The 19,739-nt window shown below is 43.8% G+C and overlaps 2 protein-coding genes across 9 annotated transcripts in view; one reads left to right on the top strand and one right to left on the bottom strand.

Annotated features, from left to right (window-relative positions):
- LOC124038181 (A-kinase anchor protein 13-like) overlaps positions 1-9,810 on the bottom strand; it is a 99,320-nt gene extending 89,510 nt beyond the window's left edge. For 7 of the 8 annotated variants that reach the window (XM_046353781.1, XM_046353764.1, XM_046353754.1 and 4 more), the window contains exon 1: positions 9,458-9,810. The gene's annotated coding sequence lies outside the window, so the exon portion shown is untranslated. The remainder of the gene's footprint in view (positions 1-9,457) is intronic. The other variant, XM_046353773.1, reaches the window with a different exon arrangement.
- Positions 9,811-13,875: 4,065 nt separating this feature from the next.
- The window catches only part of LOC124038216 (synaptic vesicle glycoprotein 2B-like), a 49,965-nt gene continuing 44,101 nt past the window's right edge, over positions 13,876-19,739 (top strand). The window contains 1 exon segment of the mRNA XM_046353796.1: positions 13,876-13,988. The gene's annotated coding sequence lies outside the window, so the exon portion shown is untranslated.

The following is a 19,739-nucleotide window of genomic DNA, read 5'->3' on the forward strand; positions in this document are numbered from 1 at the left end:
CCCTACCAGCCTAGTGTGTCGCACTCGCCAGTGTATTTCACAATGCATTTCTTTGTAGGCTATAGCATTGAAATTATTGAAATAATATAGTCTAAAAGCTTGTAGTTCCTTCTTAGGCTCCCTGTCTGTCTCCTGACCTATTTAGATAGTTAATATGCTGTTTAATATAACATGCAACCAATTTGAAATGATGAGCACTTCCTACATTCACCTTTTCAAGTTTATTAAAATACCTTTAATTCAAATCGTGTGGTTTGGTTTCAATGCTTCAAATCCAAAATGGTAGGTCCAGGTAGGAACAAAAAAAGATGGGTGTTGGTTAAATTGTTATTTGAATTCATTTTAATCTCAATTTGGAGCGTCGGTTTTCTTTCCTGTGAGGGTGGAGTGGTTTTTAGTGGAGCCGTTGGCCTGAGCATTTGCGCAAACACCGCTTGAGCAAGATTTCTGATCACTCAACTCTGCTCACATACTCCACTATAAACACAGTCCAGTTCAAAGTGAATGACACAGATCCATATATGGCAACGGCTATTTGCATAAAGGCCTACTGCCACTCTGATTGGTTATGGCACACCGGTCTGTGTAGAGTACGGGCCTGAGTCCTGCCTGTCAATGAATCCTACTCCAATGAATCCTACTCCAATCCTACTCCAATGCGCTTTGCCTACAAGAAAATCTCACGCACAGTTAGTTTTGCATACTAAGCCTTGAATAATTCATTTTGTTTCGGAATGTTTCATTGAAAGTGGCTAATATTGCGTTGATTCGAGCACAATTCCCACAGTATAGCGAAACGTTGATGGTGTTAACTAAAGGGCAAAACTTTAGAAAATTGAGTGAAGTTCAATCTCGGCACGGGTTGATATTTCTTCTGTGTAGCAGTCCGCAGTTTAGAGGGAACATTGCACTTCACTTATCATGGAGCTCAACCAATCAGCTGTCTCACTGTTGAAGTCTTCATGCCGACAGACAAAAGCAGCTTGGACATTATAACTGACTGTTTGGAGATCCCTGCTGCAAGTCAATCCCCGGGATTTCTAATTGGAGCCCCAGTCATTCCGAGGTTTAGGGAACTGAACTGCTGGCAAAATCAGAAGGGAATATATTATGGCTACAGCTGGGTTGGGATTATGATGTAGAAAGGCCAAGAGTGGTTTGAGATACATTAAATGTCTTCAGAAGTACTCAACAACTGGTGATTCATCTCGCTGCGCTGTGAGTGCATTTTGTAAAACAATAGTGTCTAATCAGTCCTCACATCAATAGCCCCATAAAAACACTAAACAGCCAGTTACCACGGAGATAAGTGTCGAGCAGAAATAGCCCCACGCTCGCTGTGTTTAAATCTGTCTAAATCTGTCTAAACAAGCCTTCTCAGTTTGGGGTGAGGGACTGTGTGTGACTGTGTGTGTTCTGATGGGGGTGGGGTACAGGCATGTGTTCAGGTCAGGAGGGTGGAGGAGGGTGGTATGATCGAGTGGAAGTTTAACCAGAGGCCCGGTTAATGCTCCCCTCAACGCCTCACCTCATCTCTAAAGAGTCATGTTTATATGGCGGCCATTCAGTGTAAAAAATAAAAAACTATTTTAGTTTATAACGTGCTGCAAAAATAAACGGAGACATCTTTTGAAGTAAACCTTCTTAAAAAGGTTTGGCATTTGAGTGGCTCCTCTGAACCAGTGAAGGGTTCTGGTGGAATGCATACCAAGGATGGAGAACACTCAAGAGCAGACGGAGTATTTAAGGGGCCTGATAACAGCTTGGCACTGAAGATGGCGGTGCCCAAATACAGAGATTGCTAAGAGCCTGTTGAGAGGTTTTCATGCATGTGAGGAGCACTAAAGAAAGCGAGACTCTGGGGAAGCTAGAGGAGGTGGGGGGAGTTAAGACCAGAATCTGCCCCTGATTTAAACTGCAAAACGTAGCTCTCCTGCTGTAACAGGTTGTCCTCAAGGCAGGATCGAGGAGCAATAGAGGTTTGCTATTGGATGAGAGGATCAGCCTGCCTGTGCCCTGCTTTAATAGATATCAGGATATGTACCACAACATTTTACCTGGCCTCCACAGATACAGCTGTGACCGACAAGCAGAGCCCGAACAACTCACAGGCCCAGAGGGTGGGTGGGGGGGTCCAGGTTTCCACAACTTGTTTTAATGAGCAGTTATGTGAAGCTGACACAGCCTTTCTCTGCAGTCTGAACAAAACAAACCCCCATCAGGAGACTCCCTCCACAGCAAGGAATCAAACGTTTGTGGATGAGAGAATTTAGGACACGAGGGAGAGACACATTTTTCCCTGAAACTAAACTTCCAGGCTTTAACTTGAGCCTTGCTCTTAGCAACCATTCTGCTCCGATAAACACAGAGGAAAACCGCGTCCCAAGAGCGGTACATTCAGCCAAGCAGGAAGACAGGCCTATTGAGAAGAATTAGTGAACTAAATCAGAATATGGCCTGTTGTTTGTGAAAAACAAAGCTCTTCATTTGCATAGTTGTAAAATCTCAAATACCTTGTTAAAAAGTACCTGTCCGGTCAAAGTGCGGTAAACAACGTCATAACTTCATTATCACTTTCTACACCGGAATGACATTTTGCTAGATAATTTCTCAGGAACGGCTGCTCTCCACCAGGATGTGAATAACAAGTGTTTGTAGCAGGAGAAAGGAACCCTCAGCTCCATCCACCAGAACTATGACAGTAACACCATCACACCACAACAACCAGATATTAGGGAACCACATAAATGTGCACAGCGGACCGACCCGGAGTGTGAGTAGTGAGGGTTTAGAGACAGGGCTTAGTGCAGTATTGTCTGTAAACAAACCCAGTCTGATAACACAATGACACTCCTCCCGGTCAGTCCCAGGCAGCTAGGCCGCTCCATAGGCAACACTCTGGCAGAAAGACAGAGAGCTACAGCTCATTCACAGACAGACAGAGAAGCACAGACATGCAGGCAGGGGGCCGGATTGACAATCCCCATCCACCTCTCTACACTGACTGTCATCAGTCTGAGGTGAAAAATAAAACACTGGTATCAGAATAAAAAAGCTTCTAGTAACTGATACAAGTGTCAGCCAGCCATAACATGGTGCCCCAAACTGAGCCCTAGCTTCCTGTCTGCCTGCCTTCTTAATGTGGCTTAATGAGATGTGGGAACGAGAGGCTAAAGAAAGAAAGATGTTCTATTACAGGTCAATGTTCTATTACAGGTCCTGACTGAGGTCATAATACCTGAAGGCCGGGGTAGAGGGCAGTCTTACATCTTTAACGAGCGGAGAGGATGTTTTATCACCTGCTGCTGGTTCATCTTATCACACCAGCCTATCAGGCCCTGAAAAGGCCTATTGTACAAACCTGCCACGGTATTTACACTGCGTCTTCTTTACTAGTTAACCAAGGCTTAATAAACATCCATTTATAGTCCACATCAGTAGTTAACTCCAATGTGGTTCAAAGGATGTACAAAGGTCATGAATGATGAATGATTTGACTTCCCAGAAGGACATGACTAAACTCTCCAAACTCCTGATATGAGACTATGATGCGCAGTGGACCATGAAATAGTGCTAATTAAAAGTAATTATCAACACAGCCATTTCCTGCGAGGAGAGTAATCTGAAATCTCTTACTAAGCCCATGCCCACGCCCAAACGCTAAATATGGCCTCTGCTCTAATGGACACACCCCAAAAGAAACCCAAATCAATTAAAATATTTATACTGTAAAAATATGAAATTGTGTTGCTGCGGATTAAAAAAACAAAGTGGGTGTAGTGAATTCATATCATACCAAATAAAAAAGAAAACAAAAAAAACTGCTCTTTACTGACCTAACCTTTAAGAAAAATAGAAACATGAGTGTTATTACTGATAACACAACAGAAATGGTCATGTCTACAGGGTTCACTGCACACTGGCTACAAAAGGGACACGGTTAACTAATAGCAACAATCCCTTTCAACATGACTTTATTTTCTCTCAAATATAATCATGACCTATGATTACATTAGGACTAAGTAGTTTCGTGTTAGCTCCAGAGATCCCCACCCCCACAGTGCATGACAGAGGCAGATAGAGGCTGAGCAGGTGGAGGTGAAGGCTACAGTAATGATGTGGACCTGGAAAGGACAGGCGCAGCTTGCACACTGCTGCTCTCCTCACACGCAGGCACATCATCATTAAAAGTACAGATGTGGGATCAACTCATACAAGGGATGACAATTTGGAAAGGAGGACGAAGAGCCTTTCCTCTCAGGGTTTACTAAAGGTCACTAAATTTCATGGCAAGGTTCTGCTTTGACAGTATCTTTGCACTTTAAAACTCTGACCACTGTCAGGTCAGAGTGAATGATGTTCATGACTTGTTTTCCATCCATTTTCACAAAAACCTCAACGAAAATGACTGTATTTGAAATACACATATCGAACGCAGACTTAACTTCCCCATTAAACAAGCAAACAAAAAAAGGAACCAGGCAGTGAAGCCAGGCAGTGTTTAACGCAGATGCGGACTCCAGAGGAACCTGTGTGAGTGTTTGAAGCAGGTGCGGACTCCAGAGGAACCTGTGTGAGTGTTTGAAGCAGGTGTGGACTCCAGAGGAACCTGTGTGAGTGTTTGAAGCAGATGCGGACTCCAGAGGAACCTGTGTGAGTGTTTGAAGCAGGCACGGACTCCAGAGGAACCTGTGTGAATGTTTGAAGCAGGCGCGGACTCCAGAAGGACCTGTGTGAGTGTTTGAAGCAGGCGCGGACTCCAGAGGAACCTGTGTGAGTGTTTGAAGCAGGCGCGGACTCCAGAGGTACCTGTGTGAGTGTTTGAAGCAGGCGCGGACTCCAGAGGAACCTGTGTGAGTGTTTGAAGCAGATGCGGACTCCAGAGGAACCTGTGTGAATGTTTGAAGCAGGCACAGACTCCAGAAGGTCCTTCTGTAGCTCAGTTGGTAGAGCATGGCGCTTGTAACGCCAGGGTAGTGGGTTCGATCCCCGGGACCACCCATACGTAGAATGTATGCACACATGACTGTAAGTCGCTTTGGATAAAAGCGTCTGCTAAATGGCATATATTATATTATTATTATATTAGAAGGACCTGTGTGAGTGTTTGAAGCAGGCGAGGACTCCAGAGGAACCTGTATGAGTGTTTGAAGCAGGCGCGGACTCCAGAGGAACCTGTGTGAGTGTTTGAAGCAGATGCGGACTCCAGAGGAACCTGTGTGAGTGTTTGAAGCAGGCACGGACTCCAGAGGAACCTGTGTGAATGTTTGAAGCAGGCGCGGACTCCAGAAGGACCTGTGTGAGTGTTTGAAGCAGGCGCGGACTCCAGAGGAACCTGTGTGAGTGTTTGAAGCAGGTGCGGACTCCAGAGGAACCTGTGTGAGTGTTTGAAACAGGCGCGGACTCCAGAGGAACCTGTGTGAGTATTTGAAGCAGGCGCGGACTACAGAGGAACCTGTGTGAGTGTTTGAAGCAGGCGTGGACTCCAGAGGTACCTGTGTGAGTGTTTGAAGCAGGCGCGGACTCCAGAGGAACCTGTGTGAGTGTTTGAAGCAGGCGAGGACTCCAGAGGAACCTGTGTGAGTGTTTGAAGCAGGCGCGGACTCCAGAAGGACCTGTGTGAGTGTTTGAAGCAGGCGTGGACTCCAGAGGAACCAGTGTGAGTGTTTGAAGCAGGCGCGGACTCCAGAGGAACCTGTGTGAGTGTTTGAAGCAGGCGCGGACTCCAGAGGAACCTGTGTGAGTGTTTGAAGCAGGCGCGGACTCCAGAGGAACCTGTGTGAGTGTTTGAAGCAGGCGTGGACTCTAGAGGAACCTGTGTGAGTGTTTGAAGCAGGCACGGACTCCAGAGGAACCTGTGTGAGTGTTTGAAGCAGGCGCGGACTCCAGAAGGACCTGTGTGAGTGTTTGAAGCAGGCGCGGACTCCAGAGGAACCTGTGTGAGTGTTTGAAGCAGGCGCGGACTCCAGAGGAACCTGTGTGAGTGTTTGAAGCAGGCGTGGACTCCAGAGGAACCTGTGTGAGTGTTTGAAGCAGGCGCGGACTCCAGAAGGACCTGTGTGAGTGTTTGAAGCAGGCGCGGACTCCAGAGGAACCTGTGTGAGTGTTTGAAGCAGGCGCGGACTCCAGAGGAACCTGTGTGAGTGTTTAAAGCAGGCGTGGACTCCAGAGGAACCTGTGTGAGTGTTTGGCCGACCAGGCCGCACTATACTCTGTTTACAGAAGGGATAAATATGTTGATGGTGATGAGGGGGAGAGCAGGCCAGCCACAGGCAGGTGTGTCAACAGCACTGGAGTGCCTGGGACATGTGCTGTTGGTGGCCTTCTCTGGAGCAGACTTGGCTTGGTTAACACCTGCTCCCTTCTGAACAGTTGAGGGCACTTCTGTAAAACCAGCTGTAGTTAGAATGCTATAAAGGAAAGATTGATAAGGAGGATCTGGACAGAGTTATTCATGTTTATTATGATGATACTGTAGTAATCGAGCAGATCCCGGAAGTGCAGAGTTTAATTCGACGCAGCAAAATGTCAGAGGTAGACCTCGAGCCTCTATCTGTTTGCAATCAATGTCCTCCACTAGAACACATGGTACAATCCAAGTGAGACACTGACTCAACACAAAAAAATGGCTAATTTGGTTAGCTAAATGACTCAGTGCTATGAATAGATCTGTTGCCATCATGTTTTCAACACTATCCAACACAGCTTCCATCTGAAGTACTGTCCTTCTATTGTCCTGTCCTTTGTTGGAGGAAATGTGCACTGCGATTGAGGGCGCAACCTTTCACAAGGGGCAGTTAGCACTAAGACAGGCATGCCTCGTATCACACCGAGACATTTGGGCACTGGAAAACCACTTCTGAAGTCGGAGAGCAGCTTAAAACCGGAAAAGCAGGAATGATTGGAATTGTGACCATGCTTACAAAGCAGCAAAACCACAGGCATATAAGGGGAGTGAAGAGAAAACAAATCACTGGGCAGCGAAGACAGCATAGGCCACTGAGCTCTGCGCTCAAAACATTACTTCCCTGTGAAACAGCCCAACAGCCACACGAACTGATGAAAGTTTATTAAGATTGAAAAACTGAAATATACATAACTATCCCCAGAGGTGTTGATGATTCAGAAGCGTGGTATGGTCTCCCTCTGTGTCACTGGTCCCCTCTCTACCAGGTTACCCAGTTGGTGCGTCATGGGTGTTTAGTCAGAAAGGCCTGTGGGGCCCAGTACTATGTTCATAGAGGTCTTTAATGTTGCCTTACCACATTGAAAATGGAGGAAACTCAGGCAGCGAACGCATTCTCCAATCATCCATTACATGCAAAGACCTCCCATGGATTTGATTCGTGTCCTGTATGTCCTCTGGACAGCCCGAGAACACCTACTATTCTACTGCTTCTGACAAGATGACAGTACGCCATTTCCTTTAGCAGCTCAGTCCTTAAAATCACACTTCAATAAGAAAAAGGTCATATTTTGATCAGTGAGTGATAAAATTGGCGAGAAAACAAGACATATGGCTAAAACTCAGACAGGATAATTCCCTATACCCCAATGTTACCCCAATGTTACCCCAATGTTACCCCAATGTTACCCAAATGAAAGAACGTTCAGGTCAATCTGTGCAGGCCCTGTGGTCCGTGAGGAACCACTCTCGTAAGGATTTGAAATTCCAACCCAGGCAGTAAGTGGCAGATGGACCCACTTACGTTTCATTAAACAGAGTATTCCACTGTAAGGAATGTCAGCCACCACTTTCTCCTGTTTGACAGTTCTATTTCCAGAGCTGCAAAACACACGTAGACCTTTCCTGCAGTCAAATGACTAGTGGCCTCATGGGTGGAACATTATTCATATCTAGCATAGTTTCATCATTAATAAACATTTCAAAACATGTAACAGACAAAAAAAATCTGGTGTTTCTATGGCAAATAGTTTTGTTATATTTCAGTCTTCTGTGATGTGTATAAAGTGTAATATTGGGATGCAAACTCAACAATACATTTCAACTCCATATCTGACATGGTACAGGTGTCTCCTTTTTTAAAAGCCCATAACCATGGCGTGTGAGGTGTACACTTTTGTTTCAAAACCAAGAAACACTCTGTGACCCTGATTTAGTTTTTCACAAGAACGGCTGCATTGCTTTGAGCTTCATACACAAGACACACTATTTACAGGATGCAGTGCAGCGATTGGTTTTAGGACTATTATCAAAGTACTCTATCAGTCTTTATGAACCACTATGACCAAGTCCTACACGAAAACATGCATGATAGCTTACAGATAATTGGGCAAACCCTTAGGACAAGACCTTAGCGCAAATGAGCCAGATATAGAGCCTTGAGGGGGAAACACAACATGCATGTGTGCCAGACAGCTAGTCCAACTGTGTGTGATCTCTAATGCATGCTGCTGCTACAGTGGGAAACGGAATTCCACTGCTCCTAGTCTTAACAACAACAAACTCAAGGCTACTAGTATGTAATCAGAGGGGGGTTAAAGGTAAAGAAAATGTCAAAACAATAACAAACTCAAGACGGGAAATCCATGAGTCCCCGTTAACATGTACTGGAGGCTGGCTCCCAGGCCTTGGCATGTTTTACCAATCACAAGCCCTTTAGAGAAGTCGCACCGGAGTCGGTGGCGCTGGCCACACCCATTTAGATGCGGCACGCAAGGGGCAGTATCTTGGCCTAGGTATGCATGTTAATAACTGCTGCTACAACTGCACATTGGGTATAAACGTATGTTTCTAAACACCCAGATGGCTTATAATGAACAATATGTTGTTCAGAAACATGTGTTATTATCACAACCCTAATGCAATGAACTAGTAAACGTTACATCTACGTCACAGCTGATTCAATGTGGCTATTTGTTTCAGACCACAATCAGAGCACCATTACTCCTAACAATAATAGCTACTGTACTTTGGTCATTTATAGCTATTGATAATAATAACCAGATGAACTAACATCACAATTACATGTAATTACATCAAAGCAACTATGCACGTTATTAATATGGCAGGGGTCTGGGGGTGACTTTTAGGAGGTCATTCTATTCATTCCGGGCACATTTTTAGTGGCACAACAGTGGCGTGCAATCCCCCATGTTTTTTGATGGCCGCTAGGATTTAAATCTGATCCGAAGTTAGGGGGGTGCCTGGGACAGGGTAGCCCACTACCGAGGTGTGCCGCATTATTTACCACGGAATAGGCTTTGATTCTTTGGATTCTAACCAGCAAGGCCACCTCCGTTTCACTACAACATGTGTTACATTGTTACAATCATGAGGCCAGACCCGTAGATGATAAATCAAAACGGCTATAATGTGCCATAGCTCATCTGAAACATGTAAATTGTATCTTGTACAAAATAGACCAACTAGAGTTGTTTCAAAACCACACTGTCCTTTTACTTAGTTCGTGCTATTGCCTACAATGTATCTTACCTCAAACTTTGGGGTGTTTTAATGCGTGCTTTCCTCTTTCCGAAGCATTCCCCTGTTCGGTCTAACACAAGTTATCGGGACACAAACCGCACCTATCTGTACTAATTGATCTGCAGAGAGAAGTCCAGAAGATCACTTGAGCATCTAATCTTCATATAAAGTCCCCTTCTTCTCAGCGTAATGAATGGCCGCTAGTACTCAATACAGTAGGCCTACTAAATAGTTCGCAGAGCACCTACTTGTTGCTCACGACAACAACTCTCTATTCTTCCGAATCAGTCCACGAAGCATGCATCAGAGGGCGGGCTATACCGTCACTTGGGAGACGAGATTGAGTTGGAGCTGTGTTCCATTGTCTTCTCTCACCGGTCCAACAAGCTGTCACTCAGCCATCCCTATAATATATCGTTCTGTTTGTGTTTATGTTTTTTTTCCCCTGAGATAATGGGATGGGCGTCGGAATTGTAACGGGTTTCTATCTACGCAAGCCATATTTTGACATGCAGACATTACAGGTGTTGAAACAACTGTATATAAAGTTGTCAACTTGGTCATTTTCACATAAACCCTTTTGGCAGCATCAATACATAATACTGTAGTAGAATATGCTTTGCAACCATAGAGCATTAAGGGAAAACACATTGCATTTTATTAGGCAATAATGTAGGTTACTCCATGTGGGTAAGGTGGACCTCTAGTGGCTATGCGAAGGGACATGGTTTACTAATATCTCTAACCTATTAATACATAGGCTCAGCAGCACTGTGATTGATATGGCAATCATGCATTGCTCTGCATGACCAGTAGATCTAGCAGCAGAATGAGCTCTTTAGCAGCCCGCATGCAAGCTACCCAGTAGCACTCTGGTCCTTTTCCTGGAATCCGAGAGGAGGGCAAACAGAGGCTTAGCTGCTCCCAAGCTGAAACAACACCATCCACATACACACACACACACACACACACACACACACACACACACACACACACACACACACACACACACACACACACACACACACACACACACACACACACACACACACACACACACACACACACACACACACACACACACACACACACACACACACACACACACACACACACACACACACACACACAACACACACACACACACACACACACACACACACACACACACACACACACACACACACACACACACACACACACACGAACACGCACACACACACACACACACACACACACACACACACACACACACACACACACACACACACACACACACACACACACACACACACACACACAAACACACACACACATACGCATACGCAAGCATGCACACACTACCATTCACTTATGTCCACTCGTGCACAGTGACACACTTCATTCATCCCGGTGGCAGAGAGATGGTGTGAATGCTTTGTTGTCATTCTGAGAATACACCCCAGTTTTGTGTCCTCGGGAAGTGTGGCAGTATGTCAGGAAACATGTGAATGAGGCCCGGTCTCCAGGAACACTGGCCCCCTCTATTTGGACACCTATAGGAGATAACTGTTCATGTGAATCCTCCTTGAGACGGCCGTATAGTCATTCCAAACCCAGCCGGGCTGCTACAAGTCATAGCCACAATAACCACATTATAATCATTAGTATACTGTATGTTTGGGTTTTGTGAGTTAGAAGAATTTCATTCAGCTGAGACCTGTTCATACCATCCAGGACCATGTAACTGGAAATGGATCACGCATCCTCAATGATAATACATGTTATCTGTGTGGACCTGACCTGTGCTGTGTGGTCACTGCATGTAGGTGGGAGTGAGGCTCTCAGTATAGTCAGGGTACTGCTCATTGTTCATATTTGGGGTTTTCATAATGTTAGGTTTTATAGAACCCTTTTTGCTTCCAGGTATAACTCTTTTGGGTTCCATGTAGAAACCGCTGTGTAGGGTTCTTCAAAGGGTCCTCCAATGGGGACAGCCGAATAACCCTTTAAGATTCTAGATAGCACCTTTTTGTCTAAGAGTGTAGAGTCTCAGGTTAGCGTGCTGTAGTATGATGCAATATGTCATATTATTTTGGTAAATGTGTCTGCTCTTTCTGCCATTTTCTTCCCATTCTGCCTCCCCCTTTTCCTGCTCCTCCGCCCTCTTCTCCTCCACCGTTCCCCCCAAAATAAGAGCAGGGTCCCTGGAGTCCATTCTGGTTCCATGGCTACCACGTGTCAGTGGACTTTGAAGAACTCTAATGTTTTTCTAGGCTTGGAATGCTCTGCTGTCTCTTTTCCTCTCTCTCGCCTGGTTCTTCAGTGAGAAACCCAGAGGTTAGATAAATATGAGGCTGGGCGTGAGGAGGTGCAGCTCGGGTTTCTGTCACGCTGGGCTGCTTTGAAACACATTTGTCCAGGGCTGCATCCGGCATGATGCTGGGGTTGGAGGAGCGTGGAGGGAATCACAACAGAGGTGCTGTAGGACGCTGCTACTGTAGGCTGGCTGGGAGGATTGATGGATAGAGAGAGACACAGGGGGCCACTGGCCCGTTAGGACACAAATAAGCGACAAGTAGATTCTGTTATTACTGCACCAGTGATTTTAGGTTAGATTACATCTTGATATGGAGTACATGTGTATAAAATTGCATTGTAGTTTTCAATCATCCATTTTATAGTATGATACTTACACAAAGGCAATAATATGTACTTTCAACAGATAATTAAGAAAAACATCTTACTGAAATCCACTGCATATCACCTTCACCAGGCAGGAGACCTACAGGGAAGGAACTCCCGTGATATGTGTTACAGAGATTCCTGCCAAGACCAATAGGCAGTAATGACTGAGGTCTAAATGTAGTTTCTCTCATCCTGCAGGAGCTCCAATGTGGGTTCATTTACAATATGCTGACCCTAACAACAATGAGATTCATTCCCCTTTTAGCTTCAGCATTACTTTGACCACACTTGATCGATTGCTAGGACTTTGCATGACCTGGAAGTGGTAATCTTCTCAAGCCAATGCATATGAGCTATTTCTAAGCAATAGAAATACATCAAGTTTTGGACATTGCAAAGTAGATATATGTCAAATGAAATGAAAATGTGTTTATCCCGACAGTGCGGGCATTACCAGTGAAAGAATACTGCTTCATTTGTCAAGTAGAGGGCACTGTTAGCATAGTAATTCAAACAAATTTACAATGGATGTTTTGGCTGAATGAACAAAGGACAATTTAAAAACCACAATGTACATCTTTTGGCTTGAGACATTACATTTTTTTATTGCTTCTATTCAAGTGATCAACCCATGATCAATTCATCTAATATAGTTTGTTGCTGCAATACTGTAAAAGGGCCTACACAAGACTGCACACATTTCATCTATTTTGTGTAAAAGGCAGCATACACCTGAAGTTAATGAAGTGAATCTGTTCTCAAACAACACCCTTTCTATGTAACTTATTCTGATAACACTTTACATTGCATGATAGTGGCTATTACATGGTAATAAACAGGAAACCAGTTGAAATTGGCCCAAGAATCAGAATGAAAAATGTACAAGATAAGGGGTGTGCCACAAACATTTCCACATATTTTCATTCTTTAGTATGGTGGTGGTGTGTGGGGTGGAATGTCTGCCCATGCTGCATAAAATATGAAAGATGACTGCTGCAAGCTGCGCTCTGAAATAATGCATGACAGACTCCAGCCTAGACAGGCAGCAGCTAGTGTGTAATGTCACGTCGATATTGGTAGATTATTTAGCTGTGAACTGCATGCAGTCAGAGACAATGGGTTTCTGGAGGTGGTAACACAACAAAACATGGGTTTGTCCGCTAGAACAACAGTTAGCTAATACAGATGTATTTATTTTTCATTCGCTCAATACCATTTTCAGATTAGTTGAAAATATAAGTGTGCTGACGGAAGTGTGAATGGTTTTGGTTGGATCCTGTTTGTTCCCATACAGCAGGGTTTGCTCTGCAGTTTGCCTGGCTACCTAACATACAATACATACAGCCCCTCCAGTCATGAGTTAGAGGCAGGCTGGCGGTGGGTCTATAGTCTGATCCAGTTTGTGGATAGTGCTGATTGTGCTGGTTCCTGGCTGTGAGTGGGTGCTGCAGGAAACCTGACAAGATATATGGAGGAAGTCTGCTCTGCACTCCTCCACTCCTGGGGAAAGGCCTCCACTATCTGATTAGCATTCAGCTAGTACCCAGACTGCATCAAGAAACTCTGCTGCTCCACACACCACACCATACTCCCTCCCTTACACTTCTCTCTCACTCTCTCTCTCTCTCAGCACGCTCTCTCTCTGTCTTGCTCGTTCTCTCTTGTTCTCTCTTGCACTTCCAGCTCTCTCTGTCTTGCTCTTCTCTCTTGTTCTCTCTTGCACTTCCACTCTCTTGCGCTCTCTCTCTCTCTCTCTCTCTCTCTCTCTCTCTCTCTCTCTCTCTCTCTCTCTCTGCATCATTCTGCTGGACTGGGAGGACCCTCTAATACAAAGGGAATGCCGTGCAGGGGTCCTCCGGTCTCCAGGATGAAGGTAAACAAAATTCCATCTTCCTTGTTTTTACAACTTGGCTGAACTCAGAGATTATTGTAGGGGTTTTTAAAAAGCAAATCTATACTTGTTGGTCTCACTGGGTGTACACTAAGTTCTGCATGCTGATTTTACTGAGGATCCTCATCACTAACTGCTGTGGGAATATCAGTGTACTTATATGGGAAACATGCTACAGCATAAAACAGTGTCTTTGAAGATGTCCCTCTTGTCCTGTTAGTCTATTAGCATTACTGAATGACTTAACACTGACTCCCCAGAAAGATAATGTGATAAATTGATAGGTGAACAGGTGTTTATATACATATGTTGATGTATTGTTGGTTTTTAACGAAAAGGAGACTTTATGATACATGAAGACAGTGCTGTTACAGTTGATCATGAGATGAGCAATTCCCTACTTAGACCGTCCTAAGGTGGGGCAGCACCTGTAGCTTATTGCAACTTTTGATTTGTTATTATTATCTGTTGTATTCTAATTCTATTTTTGAACCGTCCTTTTTTTCAGTCTTGCAAAGCTCTCCATCTAGTTGTAGTGTTGGTTGTGCTCTGATGCAGTAGGGTTGGGGGTTGCAGTATTTCAGCATTTCATGAATCTTGATTTATTTTTGTTATTCTTTTTTCTCACATTATAACATTACCATCTCGTGATTGTGGAAATACTTGGATTAAAATAGTGTGAAGTTTCTTTGTCACTTTCTCTAAATATTTCGAGGTGTCTGAAAATAATATTTATTGAAAGAAGTGTTGTAGCCTTGAGATTATAATGACGTTTGTGATTAGAGCCTTCATTTCCTCAGCGCATCCACCTTTTCCCATTTATTCAAAGGAAAATTAATGAAGCATATCCATTTTTCAGAAGGAAATATTCCATCCACATCCCACTATTCTGACAAAGGGTGTGGACATGGATTGATGATACCCACTTGGATATACAAAACTAATACAAATATACAATGAATTTGTTCCCAAGACAGTTGTTTTTCTAGAGTTAATTAGGAGAGCTGTCTATTGAGTTCCAGCCCGCCCTCCCTCCCTGTTCTCTGCAGACGTTGGCCCAGGTGTAACTATGATGCCATTACCCATGGTCTAGGTCAGTCAGTACAAGGTAATTCATCAGAGTAATGAGGGTTGAAGGCTAAGACGGGGACACAGAAGGCACTGACACTACAGGGGAGCTAACACGACTCATAGATACGCAGCACATCATTATCATAGCTTTCATTACTCACACACGCCCCATAACATCACCAGGGATATGGCCTTATATAATTATAGGGATTACCAATCAAGGACAGGGCAAGAGCTGCAGGCACTGGTGGTGCATCCTTACATCCCATTAGTGATGAAGAGTTATGCTCTCAGGATGCCTAGCGCAGTGAATATGCCAAGTGTACAAAACATGCTCTTTCCATGACATGGACTGACCAGGTGAATCGAGGTAAAAAGCTATGATCCCTTATTGTTGTCACTTGTTAAATATACTTCAATCAACATAGATGAAGGGGAGGAGACAAGTTATAGAAGGATTTTTAAGACTTCAGACAACTGAGACATGGATTGTGTATGTGTGCTATTCAGAGGGTGAATGGGCAAGACAAAATATGTAAGTGCCTTTGAACGGGGTATGTTAGTAGGTGCCTTTGAACGGGGTATGTTAGTAAGTTCCTTTGAACGGGGTATGTTAGTAGGTGCCTTTGAACGGGGTATGTTAGTAGGTGCCTTTGAAAGGGGTATGTTAGTAGGTGCCTTTGAACGGGGTATGTCAGTAGGTGCCTTTGAACGGGGTATGTTAGTAAGTGCCTTTGAACGGGGTATGTTAGTAGGTGCCTTTGAACGGGATATGTTAGTAGGTGCCTTTGAACGGGGTATGTTAGTAAGTGCCTTTGAACAGGGTATGTTAGTAGGTGCCTTTGAACGGGGTATGTTAGTAGGTGCCTTTGAACGGGGTATGTTAGTAAGTGCCTTTGAACGGGGTATGTTAGTATGTGCCTTTGAACGGGGTATGTTAGTAGGTGCCTTTGAACGGGGTATGTTAGTAGGTGCCTTTGAACGGGGTATGTTAGTAGGTGCCTTTGAACGGGGTATGTTAGTAGGTGCCTTTGAACGGGGTATGTTAGTAAGTTCCTTTGAACGGGGTATGTTAGTAGGTGCCTTTGAACGGGGTATGTTAGTAGGTGCCTTTGAACGGGGTATGTTTGTAGGTGCCTTTGAACGGGGTATGTTAGTAGGTGCCTTTGAACGGGGTATGTTAGTAAGTGCCTTTGAACGGGTATGTTAGTAGGTGCCTTTGAACGGGGTATGTTAGTAGGTGCCTTTGAACGGGTATGTTAGTAAGTGCCTTTGAACGGGGTATGTTAGTAGGTGCCTTTGAACGGGGTATGTTAGTAGGTGCCTTTGAACGGGGTATGTTAGTAGGTGCCTTTGAACAGGGTATGTTAGTAGGTGCCTTTGAACGGGGTATGTTAGTAAGTTCCTTTGAACGGGGTATGTTAGTAGGTGCCTTTGAACGGGGTATGTTAGTAGGTGCCTTTGAACGGGGTATGTTAGTAGGTGCCTTTGAACGGGGTATGTTAGTAGGTGCCTTTGAACGGGGTATGTTAGTAAGTTCCTTTGAATGGGGTATGTTAGTAGGTGCCTTTGAACGGGGTATGTTAGTAGGTGCCTTTGAACGGGGTATGTTTGTAGGTGCCTTTGAACGGGGTATGTTAGTAGGTGCCTTTGAACGGGGTATGTTAGTAAGTGCCTTTGAACGGGGTATGTTAGTAGGTGCCTTTGAACGGGGTATGTTAGTAGGTGCCTTTGAACGGGGTATGTTAGTAGGTGCCTTTGAACGGGGTATGTTAGTAGGTGCCTTTGAACGGGGTATGTTAGTAGGTGCCTTTGAACGGGGTATGTTAGTAGGTGCCTTTGAACGTATTTAGATATTTTTTTACATTGAACCTTTATTTAACTAGGCAAGTCAGTTCAGAACAAATTCTTATTTACAATGACGTCCTACCAGGGAACAGTGGGTTAACTGCCTGCCTTGTTCAGCGGCAGAACGATAGATTTGAACTTGTCAGCTCGGGGATTCGATGCAGCAACCTTTCGGTTACTGGCCCAACACTCTAACCACTAGACACCCTGGGTATGGTAGCAGGTGTCAAGAACTGGAGCACTACTGGGTTTTTAACGCTAAACAGTTTCCCGTGTGTATCAAGAATGGTCCACCATCCAAAGGACATCCAGCCAACTTGATACAACTTTGGGAAGCATTAGAGTCAACATGGGCCAGCATCCCTGTGGAACGCTTTCGATACCTTGTAAAGTCCATGTCCCGACAAATTGAGGCTGTTCTGAAGGCAAAAGGGCGTAGGGGAGTGCAATTCAATATTAGGAAGGGGTTCAAATGAAATCAAATGTTATTGGTCACGTACACATGGTTAGCAGAAGTTAATGCGAGTGTAGCGAAATGCTTGTGCTTCTAGTTCCGACAGTGCAGCAATATCTAACAAGTAATCTAACAATTGCACAACAACTACCTAATACACACAAATCTAAGTAAAGGAATGGAATAAGAATATATACATAAAAATATATGGATGAGCAATGACCGAGCAGCATGATGCAATAGATGGTATAAAATACAGTATATACATATGGGATGTGTAATGCAAGATATGTAAATATTATTAAAGTGACTAGTGATCCATTTATTAAATTGGCCAATGATTTCAGGTCTGTATGTAGGCAGCAGGCGCTTTGTGTTAGTGGTGGCTGTTCAACAGTCTGATGGCCTTGAGAGAGAAGCTGTTTTTCAGTCTCTCGGTCCCAGCTTTGATGCTTTGTTCCTAATGTTTGGTATGCTCTAGATCCTAGTGGCATGGGCACGATTCAAAATAGGTTTTTGACATGGTTTTGATATTGATATAAGGCTGTGAGAGTGCTGCCTGTTTCTCCTAACTTGTTTCAGAAGTACGTTTGGTACTGTGCTAGTAGTATTTGACAAGCATGACATAATATGTATTAGGAAGAGCTGCCATTGTACTATATCAAAGATGACTTATACATTACTTAAACATGTAGTGGTTGAAGGAAAATGACTGCGGGTGTCCCTTACTGTGTAGCCATTGCAGTAAATGCAGTGGGTGATGTCACACATTTGACTGCCACAGTGCCTTTCAACTGTGTAAAGAGCAGGAGAATAGACACTCCGCCCCCACACCTCGACACCTGGCTTCCATCATGGATGGCAGACAGGTAGCTGGGTTGTTCCACCAATTCGGTGCCTTTTGAGATGTGTAACTTGGTGGGGGAAAAACTTTTGGCTTCACCTAATTTTAACATTCCGTCACAAAGAGCACATTTAACATAATAAAAAACAAGCTTTCCCATCTCAAGAGGTTAAATAAACAAGTGACTATAGTAAGTGCCTATTAAGTGCCAAATAAAGTAACAGGGTTGATCATAACAATCGTAAAAATATTTTTAAAGGAATATTTTCACCATATTAAAATGAGAGTTCAGTTATCGTAACAGGGTTGACCTTAAGGATCTGCCACTGTTTTGAAATTTTCACCTAAAATTATATACCCAAATCTAACTGCCTGTAGATCAGGACAAGGATATGCATATTCTTGATACCATTTGAAAGGAAACACTTTGAAGTTTGTGAAAATGTGAAATGAATGTAGTAGAATATAACACATTTGATCTGGTAGAAGATAATACAAAGAAAACAGCATGCATTTTTTGTACTTTGTACCACAAAGTATTATTCCAGCCTGGGTGCAATTTAGATGTTGACCAGTGTATGTGCAATGTTTTAGACTGATCCAATGAACCATTGCATATCTGTTCAAAATATTGTATCAAGACTGCCCAAATATGCCTAATTAGTTTATTTGAGTCATATATTATGTTAGCTTAACCGTCCCGTGGGTGGGGGATCGATCCTGTAGAGGTTAAAATTAGTTTTTATTTTAACCTTTTTTACCTTTACCTGAATGAGAGACAGTAAATGAATCACTAATCACATGAAATAAATAATAATCTTCAGAAATTACTTTGTCAAAGCTACAACATAAGTGGAGCTTTACAATGATGAGGAAAACTTTGAGAAATATTGGGGTTACATTTTCCAGGAAGTCACAGTGGGTGCACGGGGGGAAATGTCAAAATGCTGAATCTTGGCTCTTTAGCAAGTCTTTATTCACCTAAAAAATCTGCTTTATTGAATTCTCCATGTGATTTATATTAAAGGGCACAATTGAATATAACAGGGTTTTAAAATGCATATTGGTGCACATTTTCTGCTTAAAATATTAAAGGGATGCAAAGAGGCACTCATTTCGTGGAATGACCCAGCTCTCTGTTATCCTTTGTTCTCCTTTAGGCTTTTTAAGCATCCCCCTCTATTCCCTGGGCTAGATCAAGGGGAGGCAGACACAAGCCCTGATAATTATTTTTGTGGTGTGCAGAGAGGGTTATGAACCAGGAAAATTATTAAAAGTTAGGTAAGGTAATTAATTGTGCTCTAACAGAGAAAAACTATTAGCATAGTGTGTCATGTTTGTCATTTATTGTCATGTCTTGTCCCTGTGCTCCCCATGCTATTCGTTTCCCTCTGCTGGTCTTGTTTGGTTCTATCCCTCTCTCTCCCCCTCCCTCTCTCACTCTCTCGCTCTCTCTTCTCTCTGTCGTTCCGTTCCTGCTCCCAGCTGTTCCTATTCCCCTAATCATCATTTAGTC

Source organism: Oncorhynchus gorbuscha, linkage group LG01 (genome assembly GCF_021184085.1).
Source record: "Oncorhynchus gorbuscha isolate QuinsamMale2020 ecotype Even-year linkage group LG01, OgorEven_v1.0, whole genome shotgun sequence".
Lineage (NCBI taxonomy): Eukaryota > Metazoa > Chordata > Actinopteri > Salmoniformes > Salmonidae > Oncorhynchus > Oncorhynchus gorbuscha.